The following is a 24,156-nucleotide window of genomic DNA, read 5'->3' on the forward strand; positions in this document are numbered from 1 at the left end:
CCACTTCTAATTCTGTGACCTTGGATAAGTAACCAAGGTTTCATGAGCATCTAAATCCTCATCTGAGAACTATAGCAAACAGCAACTCTTTGGGTTTAGATGGATGTATCGGAGTCCCAGAAAGGATAAAGGACAATGAGCGACAGAGGTTCACACTGGCCATGATGTCCCAGAACGTACTGCTACTGACCACAGGAAATAGACCTCAACTCAGACTTGTCCAGGAAAGCAGTAGTTCTGGGAGCCAGGACTCCCACATTGCATAAAAGAAAGCAGTCACATCAGGACGTATCTTGAAATGTTAAAAGAAACGGGGATGAACACACAGTCAATCAAGGCCAATTATTTTATAGATACTATTAGACACTTGCTTCCTGCCTCTTGACCTCTTCCCCTACCCTTTTACACTGCCCTTTTAAAGGTAACCCCTGACTGGCCCAGGGGCATGTTGCCAGTATGTTGAGCTAATGCTTCTCCTTCCTCCTTGTAGCTTTAGCCTATATGAAAAATACATCCTAAATCTAAGAGTGATTTACCTAATGAGAAGGCAGTTACATTAATTATATTTAATGTCGCTACTTACACAATAAATTTGCCTACACAGCCCTGCCATTATCTCTGCTCTTGAGCCCCTTTTACAGCGTGTGCATCTCTGAGAAATTTCTAGCAGATGTGCCAGCCCCAAAATAGAAGGAACACAACTCAGAGATGCACCTGCTTGGGTAGCTCAGAGGTCTTCTCCTATTTTGCATTTCAAATGTGCTCATCTCTGATCCAATACAGAATAACAGAAAGCCAAAAGAACTCTGGCGAAGGGGGAAAGTGAGGGTCGGGAATACCCAGCTTACATCTATGTTCGCTACTGACGACCTGAGTAGTCTTGGTACCTTCATCCAAACTCTCTAAGCCACAGGGTTTAGATCCAAGTGTTGTGGAATATTGCTCTAATTATGTGTTACATTTGTTTGTACTGCTTTGTTAAGTATGTAAAGATGTGTTGCATTTGTTTCACCTTGTTGCCTAAGGCACCTGATTGGTCTAATAATAAAAAAAAACTGTACAGCAAATAAGTAAGCAGGACAGGGATAAGCATGGCTGAAGGGCGGGGAAAATAAGTAGGAGGAGAACTCTAGTCTTAAGAGACCTTCTACCATAGATCTCCTGAGTAAATTGGGAGCATGGGGACCATGGGAGAGAGATGAAGAGGGGAGGGGAGAGGCACTGAGGGAAGTAGAGAAAAATGTAAAGCTCAATAAAAATCAATAAATTTTTTTTAAAAAAACATGGGTTAAATTAAGGTATAAGAATTAGCCAATAAGAAGCTAGAACTAATGGGCCAAGCAGTGATTTAACTAATACAGTTTCTGTGTGATTATTTCAGGGCTAAGCAAGCCGGACAACCAGGAAGAACAAGCAGCTCTCCCCCAACAGTAATACCGCCTCAAGTCTCTGAACAGGTCACTGAGAGCTTGCCTGGACAGGAACTTCAGCTGGCTTCTCTCCCTCAGGCCCCAATAATGAAAATTCAGAGGAGGCAATGGTTCTGCAGGTTGACTCTTCTATTCATGGCCCACTGACCCTATGACAATTCGTTCCATGCTTTTTGTGAAATGGGATGTTGTACTATCCCCCACTCATCAGATCCCAGTGGATGGTGGTTCAGTGTATGAGCTCCCAGCATGGTATCTAACACGTGGCAGGCATCCTTCTGACCCTATTTGAGAAAGAACCCAGTGGAGAAAATGATTACTGAATGGATTTTCAAGGAGATTTAAGTGTGTCTGTAGTCAAAAGGATATTGTTAAAAATAGCAAGCTTTCTATGGATGATTTCATACGAATCTCTTCAATGTAGAAATCAAAAGTTAACTTGCTCCCCCTTTTTGCAGGCCCAGAAAGCTGAGAGCTGGTGCACTGTGCTCATAAGAGTGAGATATGAACAAAGATCATCCATACTCAGTAGCCCCAGGGAAGAAGGTTTAGCATATACGCCTTCAGATCCACCCGAGTGGAACACAGATTTTGTCCTAATTTCATTCTGTTGCTGTTATAAACAACAAAATCAAAAGCAACTTGGGGAGGAAAGAGTTTATTGAAACTTATACTCCCAGGCCACAATCCGTCATTGAGCTACATGAGGCTAAGAATGCAGATCAAGGACCTGAAACATGGGGGAAACTCACTGGCTTGCTCCAATACCTTTCTTATAATGTCTAGGCATATTTGCCCAGGTCTGATGCCCCTCCAGTAATGTAGAGCTTTCCATATCAGTCACCAGTCAAGATAATCAATCTCTTACAGATATGTTTACAGGCTAATCTGATCAATGTGAATCTTCTATTGGGGTTCCCTCATCCCAGATGAGCTTAGGTTGTATTAAGCTGCTGATAAATTCTAACTCGGACAGATTAGATATAGGGGAAATATAGCCATAAGCTCCTGAGGGTAATGGAGGGGGCCTATAGGGAGAAAAGAAGGTTTAAAATTCATTCCGCAGAGTGAGGGGCATTCATTTCTTTTAAGGCAGCATCTTGAAGCCATGGTTTTAAAGCTATGACAGAAAGCTGTTTGTAGCACCCATTAGCACAGGAGCTGACAGATAAGAATGAATGAATGCCTTTGTTTTGCATCTTATGAGCGCTTAGCATAAAAAGTTATGTATCTCCAATGCTAGCCTCTCTTTCCCCTAACATGCAATTGGTACATTCTCTGACAGGTTGTTGTTCAAAGATTAACTAGAAGCAAGTTGTCAATTGAACTTGAATACAGATACCCAGGATTCTAAATGAAAATTTGTTCCATATGTACTTTGCTTGTGAATATCAACCTGAACTGACATGATAACAAGAGGAGCTTTGTGTGTATAGCATAATTTTAATGGGAACAACTGTCCTTAATTCCATGGCCTAGTGTCAGTCAAGGTCTAGGCTCCCAGCAGAATTGCTCACCGCATCCCCATTCTATTCCAGAAGCATTTGGGCTTGACTAACACACCACCTGATCCTCTTACATTCTGTGCTATAAGGAGTACATTATTGGTGACCTCCTTTGACAAGATGGTAAAAGTCCTGGCAGGGGATTTAGTTATTAGGGATACAGAGTGCTGTAGAAATCCAATCCATATAAAGTAGGACTAAGCTCCCATCCCTATCCAGCAACTCTTTGCAGAACACAAGGTCCCAGGTTGCTCCTTAAGCCCCAGGCCACAGATCAGGGACTTCCCTTAGGCCCTCAGTGGTTCTCACCTTCCGAAGGCGGCCGCTCTTTACAGTTCCCCATGTTGTGGTGATCCCCCAACCATAGAATTACTTACATGGCTACTTCATAACTGCAGCTTTGTTATTGTTATGGATCAAATATTTTTGGCCATAAAGGTTAGCCAACGGGGTCATGGCCCACAGGTTGAGAAATGCTTCCTTGGTATATATGCTTCATTAGAAGCATGGAGTATCAAGGTTCCACCACAATTTCTGTGGACTGCATAGATGAGAGGCAGGGACCTCTGCAAAAGCTCCTTTAGGGGAAAATACTGGTATCTAAAAAAACAGGAACAAAATGACTTTCTGTCTGTAACAGAAATGTCTAGAACAACAGCAGCACAATGAGTCTATAGTGAATGCCTGTTGGACAACAGAGTCAGCTGTCACCAGCACTTAACTCCCTAGGGTGACAAATAATTTGCAAACGATTGACACAGGTTCCTGGTTCACAGTTACATTCATGTCAAAACTTCTGACCAAAATAACCGCATCAGATTAAAGCAATCCCAGCTCTAGAGCACATCACAGGGAGACAGAAGGGAAGCCCATCCTCTCAGAAGGCATCCTTGATCTCCTGGAAGCAAAGACGTACTCTTGGTAAGGTTATAAAGAGGTGTCAACATTCATCACCATCACTTCAAAATTGTCTGGGTAAACAGACATCTTTAGTAGCTCCTTTAAGGGAATCAGTCATTCACAAGCACACTTCCCGTTGCTTCCCCAGAGTGTGAGTGCTTCCATTAGTGCTGCTCTGTGCAAAGTCATCCTTCAGTCACTAGTTTCCACTCACACCTATTCTTTATGGTTCCTGCAGCATGGTTAGCGCTCTGTAACAAGCCCACGCCTCTCAAGTGGGTGCACAGATGTTGGGGGAGTGGGCTCTCAATGCCGGACTCTGTGTTGGAAACCAGCAGTACTTGGCTAGAATGGCACCTAGAATCCCAGGGACGCCATGGCTCAGATGATGCTACAGCTTGAATGTGTCCCCTCAAATTCACATGTCGAAAACATAATCCCCCTTATAGTGGTGTCTGGAAGTGGGCTTTGAAGTAACTAGGATCAGGTATGCTGGTGTAAGTGGAGCCAAAGAAGGGATTAGGGGGTTTGGAAGACAAGAGACCCAAGTGTGTACACTTTTTCTGTTTCACCAGGTGAGACCCTCTGCTATACTGTAATGCAACAGGAAGACTCTTGTACAACACAGAACCTGGACAATGGCTTGCCCAGGCTCTAGAACTGTGAACTGAATAAACCCTTTTGTTTATCATTTATGTGGTCTGTTAGAGCCACACTAAATGGACTAAGACAAGCTGGGTGGGGAAAGTAGTGTGCAAGGCAAGGATCCACAGAGAAGATACTTCTGCACTCACCTGGAACCCACTGGGGACAGTGTGCAGCGGACTTTTCTGTAATGACTGCAGAAGAGTGGAGCACGCAGGGTCAGCTTAGAAGCAGAGACCGGGCGTCATTCCCATGCGGCATGCCCTCAGACCTGCCTAGTTTATCCCAGCCTCACCCTCCACCCACCTCCACGGGAAGCAAGTGGGAGGAAAGGAAGAATGGGAGGAGGAGGGGAGATGAGTGCCGAACAAGTAGGTCAGACACCCACTCCTGTTAGCACTGGGTAGCGGGAGCTGCTTTTGTAAGCTGTGGGATCCCCTTTAGTTTCTTTGTGCCTGCTACCCAGTCTGTGGAAAGCTCTTCATGTCAGGGCGCTCCCTGCCTTCTAAGCCTGGCAAGGCTCTTTCTCCTTGGACTACACACAGACTCCAGTCTCAGGGAAAGTGGCCTGCTCCTCTAATTTTAAAAACCTGCCATCCTTACAGTCTTGAGTCTCATCCAAAACATCCACCAGGTATGAGAAGTATTAGCATGAGGGCCAACCTTCTATTTTCAGTTTATTTCCTACAGATGGTGACTTTACAGGAACACAACCAACAATGACTTTGAGACCTCTGACAGAATTCCACAAACAACACGTTAATGGACAACTTGGAAAATTCATAAAATGGGCTCTAAGCAGAGCGCCATGTACCTGGCCAAGTACTTATTTATAATGTTGTAAATCTGATGTGCTATGAACTATAATTTAGCGATGCTCAACTAGACTTGGGACACGTTAAATTGAAATGATCTGGGGATTGCAGAGCTTCTCAGAACCCTTGCCATGGTATTTCCCTAGATGACACTACAAGCAGACCTAGAATAGGATTTAGTATGGCCTTCTTGATAGTGGAAGTCTTATTATATAGGACATCACCTGCCCCATGGTCCGCCACACTCTGAGAAGGGCTAATCTGACAGCTGTGTTGCCTGAGAAAATCACTGAAATGGTCTGAGTCTTACCTGCTCCTGCCACAATCCTCTGCTGTAGCTAGTAACAGTAGAAGTGTAACTATATGCACCATGCGAACTACATAAGGGGCTCACAGCATTTCATTGATCTCTCCAGAGACACCTAAAAACTTCAGAGGACCCCATCTGTTGACTGGTCAAGGCTCCGAGCCAAATGCCCATCTTGATTGTGTTTCCAATCTACTTTTTTACTCCTTGGCAATGGAGGGGGAAACCACCTTTAGTTGAACTGACACAGCCCAGGCCCGGGACGATAAAGGATGACTCTACTGTTTAATGCAGTGCTTTCCGGTAGAGATGCTAAGCAGCTCCATTTCCTTTCTCTGGAGCCAGGTGATGAATGCAACTGACAAGTCAGAGATGCCACTTGTGGATAATATGTCTCAGGGCAGAGCCACAAAGGCAAGCTCACCCCATCATTTCTGAGAATTGTGAGGCTTACGTGATGGATCTTCTCAAGAGAATTCAGCATTCTGGGAACTTGTGCTGGGTTGACTTGGGAGACGTGCTCCGCATAGACCTGCACTGTGCTCCCAGGATAGCCAGGCACTAACAGTTACCGCTTGTATTCTGTATCCCTATCTCTGGGAAAGGGTGAGGGGTGCAGTCCTTTGTTCAGGAAATAGAGCTCTTTTGGATGCAGAGAAAATAGAAACAGAGGAATGAGAAATAGCTAAGGCTCCACAGTTAAATCACTGGGATCTAAGACACCTGCGGCCTAAGATACTCGGAACATCCAGATAGACTCAAGCTTTTGTTGTTAGGAACACAGACTTATGCTCTTCTACTAGTTCTTAAAATGTCACAGTGCTTACCAACAAGGAAGTTCTTGTTTTTCTTGGAAGACGAAATGTATTTCTTCAAGTCGTAATGAAAGAGAACCTGGCCATAGCCCTTACCATGCATCAGATCTTTACTTAGCCCTACCTTCAAGCCCCTCCACAAAGGAAGATGTTCCTAATCAAAGATTAGGAAACCAATGTACAAGGAGACTCGCTGCTTAGCCCAGGCTCTATCTATGGCAGGAAAGGGCACTGCTAGAACCCCACATTTAAAGTCTGATGTCCCAGGAGTCTGCCCTCAGACACTCAGATTCCATTCTCAGTGAAAAACTACACATTGCAAAGTATCCATGAACCCAGAAGCCTTACCTTCCAGCCCACACTGACAGGCAAGCCCGCCCTTCACAGCCTAGTGATGCTGTAAGGTAGTTTATGCCGATGGTGGTTACAGAAGACTCTGCAGCACAGAGATTATGGCCAGAAGCTCCCAATTACCAAACAGAACTATCTCTATGTGTGTGACAGATGGAGGAAATACCGAGTACTTCTCTGTGTGGGGGGCTCAGGTGCTATCCAGAAGAACTCCAGGAAATAGGAATTGAAAAGACAAGATCTGATCTCAGTGACCTGAGAGGATCCTGCCCTGGAACTTTGGTGATTATGAAATGCAACGTGTGCTGTGGTAAGCTGCCCTGAGATGGCTCTAATGACCCTGGCCCAGTAGAGAAGCCTGTGTAATCCTCTCCGGAGATAAGCAAACAAGCTTTCTGCTTCTTCCTTGCTTGCTGTCTCTTGCTGGTTCTGATATTAAAAGGGAAAAAAGAGCAGGTGCCATTTTGTAAACTGTGGTAGAGCAAGGAAACAAGGGAGGAATTGGGGGGACAGCCTGCTTTAAACAAATCCTGCTAACAACAATTGGAGAGAAACTGGATGTGTATTTTCTCACGAAGATCCCAGTCAGAATACCCCTTAATGGCAGATCGGAGCAGATCATCTGGCTTAACCACACCAGCACCCTAACTCCTCAGTCACGGGTGTCTCTGCTCTGAAGCTGCTAACAGTACCGGTAGTCTGCTCAATCACAGTGATAACTCACACCCAGCCTACCGGATATGTCTGGGGTACACTTGTGTAGTCTTGCACCCTCACCTGGCTCTGATTCTAGCTTTCACAGTGAGCAGTTCTTGGGCTCTAATCCCCTCACGCAGGCAGATGCTGACCCCATCTTGACTCTGTCTCAGCCCACAGCCCTGTCCTCCAACCTGCTTTCCCCTCCCCATGGACATCCAAGGGAGTCAAGTTATTGCGGAGCAAATCTTTGGCCATAAGGGGCAAGTATGAATATGAAGACTCCTCTTCCGTGCCAGCTGGATGTGATGTCCAAACGTTCACCTCATTCCGCTCACCAGGTACTGGTTTGCCTGCAGGCAGTGTGGCCAAGAGGCATTGAGACGTCCCCCACCTGGCTGATGCCTACATTAACTCTTCTTTCTTTGGAACTCTGCTCCCTGATCCTGGCTCTTGTTCCCTAGGAATACAACATATAGGATTGTGCTCATTTAAGACTTCATCTCAGACTCTATTGCTTAGATAGTACATGGTCATGGAAGTACATGTCCATTGAATCTATCAGAGGCACTCAGTAACAACTATCAAATCCCTGCTCTCATGAACTGGGCAACTGCAGTGTGTGTGTGTGTGTGTGTGTGTGTGTGTGTGTGAATGTTTGTGACACTTCTCTCTCCCTTCCTCCCTCCTCCCTCTGTATATCTATGTTTGTATATATTTATTTATTTATTTTTAAAATCTCTCACTTTCTACCTGGGAACATAGAAGAATGGAAGACACAAAGCAATTGCTCATTTAACAAGTTTTGAATCACATTAAGGGAAATTTCAATCTCTTTGCCTCTCTTTCTCCCCCCCCCATTTATGATTTCTTCTTTCTCTCTTTCACATGGCTTTAATTCTACGCTGTTCCTTCCCACTTCAGAGTCTCCCTGTCTCATAAACTGTTTTTGTGCTAAGTGTTTGCTTCTTTGTGTCCTTGCTTTGAAGAACTTCCCACCATCTGGTTAGTTACCATTTATATTTAATAGAACGACTTAAGGGACATGGCATCTAGTTACAGAGGAAATCTGCCCCCTGTCCCCTCCATTGGTGTGAATGCCCATTCTCTGTGTGTTACGAAGGTCCCTGAACACATAACAGACTTTAACTTATTCATTTCCCTTAACAACACTGAACTCTGCTGGGACGGGTCTCACAATGTGCTCATACTTCATCCAAAGCGCTGAAGGACTCTCTCTGATTGAATGAGTGAATCCAATAAGGAAGAAGAAAGGTAAAGCGAATTTTCTGGTGAACATCATGCTAATAATTTCAATCTAAATCTGACAGCCATGCACTTCAGTATTAGAAGAGGAGCTGGTCAGAAGAAAACCACTGCTCATTCGACTAGGTCCATGCTCAGCCCTGAGTTTGGTGTCATTGATGCAGTTCAGTAAACTGCCTGGCTCGCCCCATGAAGCATTCAAAGAGCTAATCAGAGTGACAAAGCAAATCACATGGAGCAAACCTGGGAAAACCAGCTAGCAAACACGTGCCACCTCCTCTAACCTTTGTGCTGCTAAAACCCCCATTGACAACGCAGACTCCACTGTCAAGAGCAAGAGCATGATACACTCTATGTTCCGCAGTTTTAGAAAAGGCTAGAGATCAATGATGTCAACAGATTGGAGGGTGTCTGGGACATTTGATAATGCAAGGCACTGATAAACCTTAGCGCGTGCACACACGTACATACATGCATACACACATACATATACAGACATGTACACACACATACATATGTACAGGTTTACACATGCATGTGTGCATGCACATGTGCACTCACGCATACATACATACATGCATACATATATACATATACCCCAAATATGGGAACCACATTACTATCTGAAAATGCTCTGTGATTTTCCAACTACATAGTAAATAATGAGACTATTTAATGGTTTTTCCTAGTGCAAGTGATCTATGTCAAGCTTCTTGACCCAGTAAGTTTTTTCATATGGAAAACTGAAACCACAGCAGATCTGCCAGGTCTCATGGGTGGCAATGACAATGATAGGAACTAGCATGCAATGGAAATTCCTGAATAAGAGATGATTGCTTCTCCTTGCAGACCTTCATTACCATCCTATAGTTGACAGGGTAAACAGCTATTTACCAGGTTACCAGGACATGTGACATGTTGAAATTAATACATTAAAAAGGATGTCCCTTGATTTCAAACTTTGAAATGAACTTTTGAATTAGATAAAAACTACTGAATGGTAAATCATTTAGTTTAGAGTGTCACAGTGTAGGTATATGGGTGTGAACTCCAATTTCAGCATCTGTCTAAAGGATCAGTGTCTTACCTTGACACAACATTTAGTTTAGAGTGTCACAGTGTAGGTATATGGGTGTGAACTCCAATTTCAGCATCTGTCTAAAGGACCAGTGTCTTACCTTGACACAACATTTAGTTTAGAATGTCACAGTGTAGGTATATGGGTGTGAACTCCAATTTCAGCATCTGTCTAAAGGACCAGTGTCTTACCTTGACATAACATTTAGTTTAGAGTGTCACAGTGTAGGTATATGGGTGTGAACTCCAATTTCAGCATCTGTCTAAAGGACCAGGGTCTTACCTTGACATAACCGTCTACTTTCACTCTGTGGCTGTCATAAAATATCCTGACCAAAAGCAACTGTGAGAAAAAAGGAGCCTTTTTCCCCCAAGTTGCAGTCCATTATTTCAGAGAAGTTGAGGCAAGAACTCAATCAAGCAGGTGGCCACATCCCATCCCACAGTCAAGGGCAAAGAAAACAAACCCTTCCATGTTTGCTTGCTGGATGCCTATGCCCAGCTAGTTCTCTTCACTTTTATACAGTTCAGGGCTCAGCCTATGAAATTATACTGCCCACAGTCATGGTAGTTCTTCACACCTCCATTAATATAATGATCACTGCAGACAAGTTTATGGGCATACTTGATCTAGCTAACTCCTCGTTAAGACCTTCTTCCCGGGTGATGCTAGACTGTGTCGAGCTGACAGTTAAAACCAACCACTGTACTAACATTAAATAAGGAAGGGTCTGATTAGAGCAGTTTTAGTACAACTGGACAAGAAGAAAGGGTTTTGGTTTTGTTTTAGGACTGAGATGCTCAGCTCTTCTGTAATCTCCCACTCTTTTTGTGTGTGCCATTCTAATGAGAGGATGAGATGGCTTAAAGGGACCTCTGTGTGTCTTCCTCCCTGGGTTAAGTTTGGGGCACAGATCTTCCTATTTCCACCAGCACCAACTGAAGTCCTATCATAAGACCTTAAACCACAGGATAAGGACTAAGACACCAATGACCAATGCTCCATGAGAAGGTGTGAAATGGAGCAGGGTACAGGTCAGTGATAGGAGAACTCTTGCCTTACACACACAAGGCCCTGGGTTCAATCTTGAGGGGTCATTGCAAAACCAATGATGAAACTTAAGTGTGATTCTGCGGGTATAAATGTCAGAGACAGGACCAGCATTCTCTCTTTCTCTCTTTCTTTATCTTCCTTTTTACTCTTGTTCCTTAACTAAAGACTCTCTCTCTCTCCTCTCTCTCTCTCTCTCTCTCTCTCTCTCTCTCTCTCTCTCTCTCACACACACACACACACACACACACAAACACACAATGAGGAGAAACGAGTTTTGCTGCTTTCATCTCAGATCTGGAGGCAGATTAGAAGTGAGGTTTCCATACAAGTAAAGAAGTGAAGAGCTAGCTACATTTTCCTAATTCTGGATTACCAAGATGTGTCACCACATGTAAAGGGAACAGCCTCCTTACCCAGTCTACTACAGGTGTGCAATGAGTACTCCTGCCTCCCCTGGTGTGGAACTGATCCTGGTTGTTGCACGTTGCCCTTTTGGACCCAAGTTTAGCTGCTGGTGGTGACAATGATGGAAGATTTAATTATAGAAACTTTGCTGAAGAAGGAACCTTAAGGTCAGCTCTTTCAATTTATAGTTTGGAAACTGAGACCCCAGGGAGAGAAATGACAGCCCTGAGCCAGAATTGCAAATCATAACCTGTGTGAAACCTACTGTATATCCACCATCCTTCCCTGCCTCCCAGAAATCCTCCTAAGAATTGCTGGGCATTGTTTTTTATATCCTAAGAGATGAAAGTGGGTGAAGACAAAGGAACAAGAGAGAGTTAATTAGTATGAAGTGCTATTCCAGGGTCTGTGACCCCCCCCAGAGCAAATCTATTACCCCTCCTAAGTCCCAAAATGGAAGCAATGAAAATATAAAGTTTATTTGCTCTGATCATGAGTGTCTTAGTTGACTCCTCTTCTGAAATATGGCTGCGTCTCGATCTCTCATCAGACATTTCCACTGACTTCGCAGCATTCAGAAACTGAAGTCCAGGTCCCACACGTAACATTCATGGGTCCCTCCATCGGGCTCCACTTCACTTCCCAGCCTCTTCCCTTTTCTCCTGACCCAGCTCTACATAAGCTTCAACCTTTCACTCAGGCTGCAATGTTCTATCTGCTATTTCTCCTCAAGTTCAGCTCAGCTTGTATGATGCAGAAGAGCAAAGGCACAGCCCCCTTCACTGCCCTTCATAATTCTGGAGCAGGTAGCTAAGATGAGAATAGCAGGGCAGTAGAGAGGTGAGAACCTTTGGGCTTCGGTCAAACAGACCTGATGCATGCTGGCTGTGGGATCCTGGGCAAGTTCCCTGGATGCCTGAACATTTAATTTTTGCAGCAAGATATTCATGCAGTTACCTTCTGAGGACAAGTGACTTCCTAACACATAATACTGTAACATAACCAGACCATAGTTGTTCCGTGCACTCTAATATGACAGCATGGCTGGTTTTATTCAGATGCCACTCTTTGATTTGTTTGGTTATTGCTTTGGTCTGTCTTTCCCCTTTCTCTTCACAAAGCAAGCTGTGCATTTCATATATAAGTCTTGTTTGTTTACTCATACATAAATAAATTATTAAGTGCCAATTTATGGCAGGTATTGCCTTAGGCACTGGAGATAGTGAACTGACAACCAAACATGATTCCACTCTCAGCAATCACACCTGACAGACATGTATACATCTTTATCTTCAATTCTATTTCCAGTTCTACCTCATTGATCTACACAAAATGATTATTTTTTTTACAAGATCTACTTTTATGAAATAATTTTCTACATTTTTAAGGATTAGACTAAATAATTTCTATGCACTATTTAGAAATATTTCTGATTTCCAAACAGGGAACTTTACATGTCTGCATTAGAAAATTATGGCTCTATTGTACTTGGTCTGAGAGTCTTAGGTCGGAATCAATAGAGTACAAAGATTTATATTTATGTATGTCTAACCACAAAATTCTCCCTTTGACTTCAGTACTTCAGCATATTGGATAATTAGTAATGAAATAAATACAAAGACAAATAAAATATGAAACATGGGAAGGGGTATTTAGCATTCCAGTTCAAAATTTTTTAAAAAATTAGAGTCCGTGATATCATTTAAAGCATGCATCATGGCGAACTTCCTAGGTTTCTCAGGTGGTTTTCATAATAATCAATACAATCAACCCCCTGCAGTGCTCAGATACCACCTTCGGCTTCACTGATTTGTCCTCATCAAAATGTGGCTGGCACAAAGGCATCCCCAAACCATACTGGGTCAATAATACTGTCATTGGTATTCTCTTACTAATTGTGAAACTCCATCCTTCAAGAGTTGACACTGAATTTAAGAGTCAGCACTGAGTGGCTGTTCTAATGGCATCCAGGATCACCCCCACAGAACTGTACCTGTGTGGACACTCAAGCCTTATGAAGGCCTCTAAGGTGGATGGCATTTCTCTAGCAGTACATATGGAAAAGACTCCCACTACAAGTAATCTGACCAAGATTCGAACAAGATCGATAAGAGACAGGACTTGATTTTGGTACCATATTTCAGCCATGGTCACTTACTTGGAAACGTTAAGTACACTGACACGGTTAGCATCTGAGCAAAGTGTCTCCTCAGTATGAAGTAGGTAGGGAGCAAGGAGGGGCAGAGCATCTTCAGGTATCCATAGAGATATCCAGAGAAAGTGCAGATCTGGACCTTGGTGCTGTGCTTCAGAGAGGCTTTAGAAGAATGCCCATTGTCCACAATGCCCTCACTCATTGGCTACATCAAACATTCTGTTTGGAATTGTTTCTGCACAATAGAGATGGAAGTGTGAGCTCAACCTAAGCCAACCCCCCCCCCCCCCCCATAGTAGATGGTAAACAGACCCAGTACAGAGGTCCCCAGGTCTCTTCCGGGCTTCATACATTTTCTTCCTCAGTGTGGACCCTGAACCTGAATTCTAGCAGCTGATTGTCAGGTATTGTCCCAGGACCTGAAAGCGGGCAAAGGTAAAAGGCTCCACGGGCACCATCAAGGTCATAAGAACAGGTGAGCATGGACAAAGAAAAATCTAGGCCTCAGATTACTCACCAGATTTTGTGCCAACTACTAACAATTGTTGTGAAGGAAAATGGTCAACTCTATTTGTAATCTGGTAAATACAAATTCAAATCATAACATATGACATCGCAATGACTAAAATGCCAATAGAAAACACAGGCAACACCAAGTGGGGGGTGTGGAGAGGAAGCTAACATTAACATTTATGCATTTCCAGTGTAAACTGACGTGGCCACTTTGGGAAAGTACTCAGCATTGTCTCCTAAAACTCAGAATACACAAACCCTGTGCCACAGCTGAGCCCTTCAAAGTATTCAACAGAAATGCATGCACACATGCATATGAATGCCGCCAGCCATCATTTCCTGTAATGCTTCACTGCTGACAGTTACATAGATCTCATCAAAATGTAGAAATGAATTGTGGCATGTCTGTGCTTTGGACACGATATGGCAGAACATGAAGCACTCACTACTCTAGGCTGTCTCTATAAGCAATATGCACAAATTGCAAAATAATGTTTAAGTAACGTTGAAAGTCAGTAATAAAAGAATCTATACTTCTTGGTCACATTTGCACAAATCTATTCAAAGCCAGGTAAAAGTAATCTACGTTGCTGGGTATCAAGAAAGTACCTGGTAATGTGTGAAAGCGGATGGAAAGGAGCATGGTGGCTCCTGGGATGTGTGTGGATGGTTTTCTGAGTCTGGATCCATGGCCTGGTAAAAACTAGTCTTTGTGTTTGGGAAATGTTTTCAAGATCATGTACATGTATATACATTTTCTTGCTGTATTTCATTTTGAGATTATATATCACTCTGTAGCGCAAGCTATCCTCTAACTTGCTATGTAGCTCTGGCTGGCTTCAAAATTGTGTCGAGCTTCCTTCTTCAACTTTTCTAAACACTCGAATTAAAGTAGCCCATCCAAAATAATAAAAAAATAATAATAATAAAAACCAATCTGCCCTATGACCTCGCTCTACCACCCCTGGGTATTTATTTACCTAACAGAGAATTAGTATCTTGCATATACAAATCACTCAAAAACTACACACCAAAAACAAACAAACAACACAGCCAACAAATGGACTAATGGAATAGTAGACAGTTCTTTACTGATTGATGGCACATGAGTGACTTCAACGACTCCTAGTCAACACATCGAAGAGGGGCTTTTATGTCATTGTTATGGCAACGCTAGTCACTGCCCTCATGGTGTCTGCTTTCCCCAACCAGAACCATCATAAACTACCTGAAACACTCTGTGTGCTATGTCTCTCAGTCCACATTGCTCCATATGCTTGGTATTCCTTCCCTAGCAGCCTGTCTGAAACCCCTATTTTCCTCAATGCCTGTAATCTCCTCGGAATCTCCTCTTTAAATTCAATTAGGTTTTGTCTATTTCCCTAGCAGCTGTAACAGCACCACAATAAGAGACTTCCATCGAGTAGGAGTCAATGACATGGAAAGCTCTGGAATAAGTGCTTTATATAAGCTTGAGGTTCCATAATCTCCAAAACAATTTGGATGCACTTTCGATTTTTGAGATATCCAAGTGAGGAAACAAATTAGCAAGAGCCATGGGAGGTGGACGGTAATATCCTATTTTCAGATCAGGACAAGGAAATAATTGACTGTGAATTAAATTGGGACCTGGATGACATGGGTTTCAAAACCAGGCATTGAAAATTATTGGCCTGAAGTAGGATACACACAGGCATAGTATCCATTTATAGTAGGGTGTAGGAAGCCAAGATAGAGAGGTTTATGTCAATACCTGGATAAAAACCTGTGAATGCTAATATAGAAATCATAAAATAGGCAAGTAACTCAGGGTAACATCTGTAGCTGCTGTCTAATGCAGGCATAGAAGTCAAGCAATGTACTCAAAGACAGCAAATAATGATAGTGACTGAGCTTAAAATCCATGGACCCTAGTTCTTTTATGCCAGGCTCTTTACACCACAAACCTTACCTCCTTAAAGATCTAGATGCACGAGATTGAGTAGGAAGTATACCAAATCGCAAATGACTAAGGAAGGCATACTTTTCTTTTATGCCATTATTATTTTCAAACTTGTTTTTATTCTTGTTATTTCTGATGCGGTTCTGTATTCATCTTTCAAAACCCAGTTCAAACATCCTGCTCTCTGGGAATCTTTCCTGGACCTTGTATTGGCTGTTTCATTCAACCAACTAAGGACCTACCATGCAGGAGGCAAAGGGAAAGGCTCCAGGCCTCGGTGGTGCATAGAAAGCCACCCTTTTTGCTCTTCTACCGATTACAATGTAGAGAAGAACACGCATGGCTTAAAAATGCGATTCCCAGCTGTGGTAAACGCTATGAATGAAGAGTACTGGGACTTTGAGAAGCACATTGGGCATTAGAACTAGTTATTGAGGTCAGGGAAGACTGCCTGGTGCCCAGGAAGAGGTAATTAGCCTGGCACTGGCTGTGCTCTGTGCTAGAACTCACTGCAGTGTGTGCAGTTCGCATTATTCCAGTCTAGTGTGACACGAGGACCATGCTTTATCAACACTTTTACCTTCTGCCCTAGAAAACTACCAAGGTACAAATGTTAGGTGGCTAACAGAGCTCCCTCAAAGTGGCTTTTCTTACCATCACATTTATTTCTGCCATTCTTGTGGGCGAGAAGTTTTGGGCCATTTACTACCTGAGAAGAATACCAGAGACCTCTGCAGGGCAGGAGGATCTCGGTTCTTGCTGCACCCTAGAACCTCAAGAACAAAAACAACCATTTGCTGATAACAAAAGAAAAGAGTAAGCCAAGGACCTCCAAGCATTGCAGTGCCACTTTTCTCACCAAATCTCCGGTTCTTTGATGACAATCACACAAGCGCTGGCTTATGCTAATGGCTGCCTGCAAATCCAATTTGATGTGATTATGTTTTGTATTAAGCCTGGTTAAAGCAGCAGCTTGCAAGTAGGGGCAGAGAGGAGGGTGTTATTATCCAGTCCAAAGCAGAGATCAAATAAGCTGTGGTGGCAAAAGAGATCTGTCCTTAGGAGCTTTATGTCTTAGAGCCATTTTTGTTTGTGTCTGTTTGAAGGAGTGGTGTTTGTGGTTTTTGCCATCTGCTAAAGGGCTCTTTCAGAAACCCCGCCAAGCCACCCCCTCATGGAGAAGAAACTGAGAAGATGAGCCTCGAGCCTGAGAAGGTAAATCCCAGGTGATACATAAAGATGGTAACAAAATTGAAAGTTTGATTCCCAACATTGTGGGGCGGGGGGCACGTGCGTGCATGCGTGCACAAGATTCCCTAAAACATCCCCAATGATTTTGATAAGACACAAAAATCACAAGTTCAAAGCCAAGGTGGAATCTTCAACTAAGGTCTGATCATAGTGCATGTTTTTCACTTGAGTGTGGCACTTGATGTCTTCACTTTCTTCCGGTCCAGGCTCCCGCTGCTCTTCTCCACAGCTGGCTCCACAATGAGATGATGCTCTTAACTGATCAATAGCCTGCTCTTGAACTCTGGGTACTTTTGCATCTGACAACACATGTCCCTAATTATTGATCATTTCCTATGCAGTACACCGGGTAGGGTCCTAGGCTTGCAGTTCTTCCAAAGTTCTGACAAATATGGCATTGTTACTTAGTATATTTAGTGTGCACCCCCAAGTATCTAATGATACACACATTAACCCTGAACCTGAGTGGCTGAAAGTAGGAACTGACTGATTATTCCAACATTTGTAAAAAGCAAAAAGTTAAAAACTTGCTGATGAAATTCCCAAAGAATTGAAAAACTATTGCTAAAAACAAACAAATGAAAAAAATAAGGACTCATGTGGTAACTCCAGGTCCGATTTAGAATGTGAGTAAGAGACTGAATTAACCTCTGTCAATACTCCCCCTCAAACTGGGTAGTCAGAGTTCCAGATCACAATGGCCTCTGAGAGAACAAAACCCAGGAGGAAGAGTAGATGCTGGGGCTCAAGAGAGTAAAAGTAAACACATTATCCTTGCCATGATCTGTTCTTCAAGCCTTGTGACAGAGATGGCATAGCTTCCAGGGACTGGAGAGAGGATCTGCCTCTCAGTGGGATGTCAGGCCACTTTGTAGAGACCATGTGAGAAGTCCCTAGAAATATTATTACAGACATCTTGAGAAACAACTACTGGAATACATTGGTGAGGATTGTGCTTTCGTAGCTCTGAAAGATCTGTTTTGTCATCGACCATGTGTCTGTAAACAGGATGCTTTACTTCCCTGAGCCTCCTTCCTTCTCCTGAGGAGGATATAAAACAGCTACCTCACAGAATCCCTTCAGGGACAACTTGCCCTATACTCAGAGAAGCCCTACAAAGAGTTTCTGTCATTAGAATGGTCAGGCAATGTGTTATCCACATCTGGATAGCACTGGGAGTGGAGGAATAGAAGAAACCATGTGGAGTAACTTAATGTAGAGACAAAGGTTACATAGGGATTTGTGTTTACCTCCAGCTGATACAACTGTTAGACCTTGAAAACTAAAAGAAAACTTCAAGATTCACTCAGTCACTCACACTCCCAGAGTCCTTTCGGGTCACTCCCTGAAAGAAGTCAAATAGCCACCACCATCTTGGGGCTGCCAGGTTGGTATCCTGGCCCTTTCCAGTCTACGATGTCCTCCAATTATATACTGTTCTTTTTTTTTTTTTTTTTTTTTTTTGGTTTTTCGAGACAGGGTTTCTCTGTGGTTTTGGAGCCTGTCCTGGAACTAGCTCTTGTAGACCAGGCTGGTCTCGAACTCACAGAGATCCGCCTGCCTCTGCCTCCCAAGTGCTGGGATTAAAGGTGTGCGCCACCACTGCCCGGCTATATACTGTTCTTGATTCATGAAACCTGATTCCAAGCCCGTCTTTGTACTTTCCTAATTCTCCTGAGTATATATTTGTAGGTGGATTAGGATGTGAACTCAGTGACAGGAGAGGTGACACTCCCATTTACCATGACAATGTGTAGCACAATGTGTACCCAGTGCAATCCTGCAGAATGCCCCCTGAAGTCGGCATGGTAGCTAGAGGCTAGAGTCACAATACTTCAGTTCATTCAGGGTGATGACTTCCTAGAAAACCTGGCTATTTCTGCAAGAATTCAGCAGTCCAACAGAAAGGCACATGAGAAAGAGTGACACTGTAGTATTTATCTTTGCAGTAATAAGTTCTGGGAAGATTCAAATGGGCAAAAGACGACCTCAGAGAGAAAGGTGCACCACAAAACAACAAGGGAGCAACGGCTGTGCATTTGTAGCAAAAGATAAAGAGTACATACATGGAGTGCCCAGCCGGTGCCAACAGCATTAGCTTTGATTTTCCAACTATAGAGAGTGACTGAAGAGCAAGTATTGATGACAGTTTTATTTCATGAGCTATGTACTGTGTGTATGTGTATCTAATCCTCAGACAGTATGATGAAATCATTGTCAGTTATTTCGTAGGTAAGAAAATGGAATTTGAGAAGAAGTGAAGGAGAGATAGCAAGATGACGATGTTAGGACTCTTCCTGCATCTTCTTCATGCTCAAGTTGATGACTCCATTGTGAGTCAAAAAGTGGACTTCTGTCTGATAGCACAAATTCATTCCAGTGAGAAGAGAATGAACGGATTTGTTGAAAGTGAAGACAGAGATGGAGACACTGGGGGAAGCTGCTGTGGTGGTTCTGCCAAGGTACAGATAAAAACTATAGAAAGAGTACTGAGAGCGGCTGCTGCAGCTGGTGCCAATGCCTCTGTCTTTGGGAAGTGTGCTACGGGGAAATCACAATCATTTCTGCTTGTACCGCTGTCGCTAAATCAAGACAGCACCATACTTGTCCTGGGGATGACAACCCTGACTCCGGGTACACATTCTAAGCTTAGGCAAGCTGTAGTCACAAGGGTGGAATATTATTAGTTTCACTGTTTCAGCTCCAGATTTCGCCGTGAATCATGTGTGCATGAATCACAGCCACCACTCTTCAGATTTTAGAAGCAGATGTCTAATTTTTCTTATCCAAGAAAAAAAAATCAATTGCTGCCTAAATATGACTCTACTGTTGTCTCTGAATCTCTCTGATTTATTCAATTCTGAACCTTCTTTTCAGGGGAAGAGTGAGAACAGTTAGCAAAGTTTTTAAAAATTAAGGTGGTATTTATTATGAATTCCATGCACACATCAAAAGCAAGGCAGGGGTGAGTATTCCTCTTTTCGTGGAACAGGAACCTGAGACTCCTGTGAGCACTTTATTGATCTAGAGTGCCACAGGCAGTGGTCAGATGGAGCTAAGATTCCACTTAAGTGTGCTACACACTAAATCCTTTGCTATCATCAGCCCTATTCGACTTTCTTGGTGTAAAAAATGATAGCAGACAGACTCCAAATGAGTTCTTTCTCTTTCTTTCTTTCTTTCTTTCTTTCTTTCTTTCTTTCTTTCTTTCTTTCTCTTCCTTCCTTTCTCTCTTTTTGTTTTTTGTTTGTTTGTTTAAATCTCATTTAGAGATGGATTCAACCATCCCCACCACCAGTCGGTGTTGTTTGTTGTCTACTATCATCTTAGGACCCTTGTTTTAATTGCTGAAAACTAATTATCTTTGGCCCTTTGGAATATATGTGAGGAAGGGATAAACATGAAGCCGGTTACCCTGAGGAACATGGTCCAGGGACATAGGGACCAGTGCTAGTGTTGTTCAAGCAAGTCAGACATGGGTAGAGAAGAACTACCTGCCTGGCAGCAATCACAAATGTCTTACGGTACAATACCCAGTCTTCCCCATGGTAAGGGGACATTTTTAATCTCCCCAGTGGAGATAAACTATGTACCATGCTTGCAGTTAGATGACATACCACAGATTCTGCCTCTAAAACCCCCAAGCACAGTTGAAGCTTACAGTTATTTTCTTCATTTCAAAGCTCTGAATGTTGACTTGCCCACAGATACACTGCTGTGTGCCCCATTATTACAATTGTGATAAAGAGAAAATATTCATTGTACCAAACCATACTTCCTATCGATATGTAATAATATGTCTCAATATTTTTAAAGGCAGCAATAATATCTATATGTACTTTAGAGCTTTAAGACTTTTTATGTATTTTTAACTATATCACCATTTGAGCTTAAAATATTTTAAAATTATGTCCCAAATAAGTTGTTCACACTATAATGGATCCAAATATGAGCAGCCCTCTGGCCTGCTCTCAATGTGATGTTTCTAAATTACAGCTATGGTTTTTTAATCTCGAGTTTAAATTTTTTGCTTAAATATTTTTGTGGAGATTTCAAATCAGACCACTTGATAGAACTGAATAAACAGTCTGAGACACCGAGCCTAGGATTAGGAATCAGGCTTCAACAAGCATTTCAAAGCTATCTTGTTCTGCTTTCCTTGCTGATCAAAGATATTTCCGTTTCCTAAATCTTGTATTCGCTGACTCATCTCTCCACCATCTGTGACAACCTGTGTGCCCTGATGTGGTGGGGGTTCCTATGTATTCACTTTATAATACAGGGTCACTAAGGACATGACCCCTTCCCTTTCATGCAAGATGGCATTCTGGGAGCACAATAGATGATATTTATTTTTTGTGGCCAAGGGCAAATGTCGAAATAAGAAACACACATGATAAATCAGTAAAATCAGTAATAAGGGAACCTGGAGTTAGAAAAAGCGGCAATGATTGCAAACAACTCGGTAGCTCCAAGGACCATGAATGGGTACAGGGGTCACAGTTTCATCCCCATGTCTCCCATTTCCCTGGAAAACACCCCTAAACAACTTGAACATGAATTTTGCTACAACACAAAGATTCCTTCACAATGTAGACGTGGCTAATTCTGTAGGAGTGATTGTAAATTAGTATTCTTTCCAGGTGGACAGTGGGAATCAACCAACATGCCTGCTCACTTTCCCAGTGGACAGCCACTGTGCTCAGGGCACAGACTTGCATGATGCAATGATACCTCATATCCTCCATGTAGTTGGAGGCTGCTTGTTCATTTCCCGGCTGCCTAGACCCAAAATAATCACACAGACTGTATTAACTAAAACACTGCTTGGCCTATTAACTTACAGATATTTCTAGTTAGCTCTTACATCTTAAATTAACCCATTTTTATTATTTTATATGTTACCAATAGGCTCGTGGTTTACCAGTAAGGTTCCAGGGTGCATCTGTCTCTTGCAGCAGCTACATGGCATCTCCCTCACTCGGCCTTCTTTCTTCCTCAGTATGCTTGGAATTCCTGCCTTACTTAATTCTGCCCTGCTGTCGGCCAAAGCAGCTTTATTCACTAACCAATGGTATTCACAACATACAAAGGGAAATCCCACATCACCTTCAGACTTCAAAATCAATCCTAGGCACAGAGATACAGAAAACCAAAAACAATTCTATGAATTCAATACAAATTACAAGATCCTGTTTAGGCTTAAATGTCACTGAGCCTTTCCCTAACAAAGGTACACCCAAAGGTAGTACGTTTTTATATGCTCTTGTATGCTGGGGGGTCTAACCATTTGGAAAAAAATCACAAAAGTCTTTAAACGCAAATTTGCCAATGGCATGCTCACTCTGAACAGGAATCCTACATGCCACATGGCCAAAGGGCCAGAAAGTGATATGAAATCCATACATTCAGTGTAGCCTGCTAGGGCCATCAAGTCTGACTACATAGCCATCAAACATTGGGAAGGTGATACGACGAACCATTGGAGTTCAATGAACTGATGGCACTTTTATGGGCTGTACAACCTTCCACAAATCGTTTAACCTTCCTAAGTCTTAATTTCATGGCCTGTGAAATGAACACGAGGATTTACCTGGGAGGGCTGCTGTGAGAATCAGCTCTGGTAACGTCTTTATCTTAGTAGCAGTCGCATTACATCCTTAGAGAGCAAAATTTCCTTCCCTTGCTAATTGGATCGCTTAGTGCTGCATGAATATTGATCAGCATGACAGCATACGGAGAAAAAGTCCAAATGCCTTGGCTTGCGTTGCAAGCCCCCACCTCCACTCGGTGTTCCGACTTCCACCAGCAGTCTGGCTTCAGCTCCTCTTCCTGTCATTGTATAACTCCAATTTTAAGTCCCAAGGTCTGCAGTGCACCTCTATTTCTGGTGGGGATATGTTACATTGTCCGGGAGTGTAGAAATAGAGAAGGAACAGGCCATGAAGTCGGGAACGAATAATATATAGATGTCTAGTTCACAAACCTAGTTTACCATCCCAGCTCTGGTGCTTGCTAGAGCCACACAGCTACTCAAGTTCCTTAAACCTCGGTTTCCTGGGATGTGAAGTGCAGGTAAAACCCATACTGCTGCAGCACGAAGAAAAGCAAACAGTGCGCTGTTGCGAGCCAGGTGCCAAGCACAACACAGGACTGCCTGTGGCCCTTAAATAAATGGTAGCACAAATAAGCCTAGGGAGGCCTGTACTTAAGGACCACAAAATTATTATCATTACTGTTCAGGAGAGCAATGGATTTGGCAATTCGTTTGCGTGGTAATGCCAAATTCACCGGTTCTTAGAAAGTCTCTGATTAATCAACGGTTTTGTTTGTGCTTCAATTTGCTCCCCTGGAGAAACACCCCCAAGTATAAACGCAGTCACCCTCTGTGTCTAGGAAACCTGTTCATTTTAATTAACCTAAAAGGTTTCTAGAAATTCATGTTGATAAAGCACTTTGACACCCTAAGAATAAGAGGCAATTTGAAGGTGAAGTTTTAGTACAACAGGATTTTTACAGTTATTCCTCAAGGAGCTCTTGAGCAGAGCGGAGCTCCTGAAATTTCTTGCCTTCCATTAGGGGAAAACACCATTGTGCCCTCTTAAGGATGAGGTTTTCAGGGACTCCGGGGAGTTTTTTGAATGCTGCTTGTTCAGCAAAAACAGGGGGATGTTAGATATTGTAATAAGGCAGCCAAGATTAAGTGGGGATGGAATTTTTTTACCTTCAAATACCAGCTCAATGATGGCTGCTTCTAAATCTACAAATCACAGCTGGGAACACTTCTGAGAGTTTTCAAAAAAAAAAAATAGAAAGCCATAATAACATAGTTTAAAAATGTTTCCTGAACCATTGCTGACAGGAGACGGGACTACAGAATAAAATGAAGTCAGTACTGAGTGCAACATGAGCAAACGGATCTGTGGTCTAGGAGCAGAGTCTAGAAGGGAGACTTCTTAATTGAGAAGAACCATCAGGAATAGGCTATCCTAGATAAAGAGATGCAGCAGGTTTCTTCCTGAAGAAGGT

General features: G+C 42.9%; 1 protein-coding gene across 2 annotated transcripts in view; it reads right to left on the reverse strand.

Moving 5' to 3' along the window:
- The window catches only part of Fam135b (family with sequence similarity 135 member B), a 257,618-nt gene that overhangs the window by 181,107 nt on the left and 52,355 nt on the right, over positions 1 to 24,156 (reverse strand). The gene's annotated exons all lie outside the window — the stretch shown is intronic.

The sequence above is a fragment of the Chionomys nivalis genome, chromosome 17 (genome assembly GCF_950005125.1).
Source record: "Chionomys nivalis chromosome 17, mChiNiv1.1, whole genome shotgun sequence".
Lineage (NCBI taxonomy): Eukaryota > Metazoa > Chordata > Mammalia > Rodentia > Cricetidae > Chionomys > Chionomys nivalis.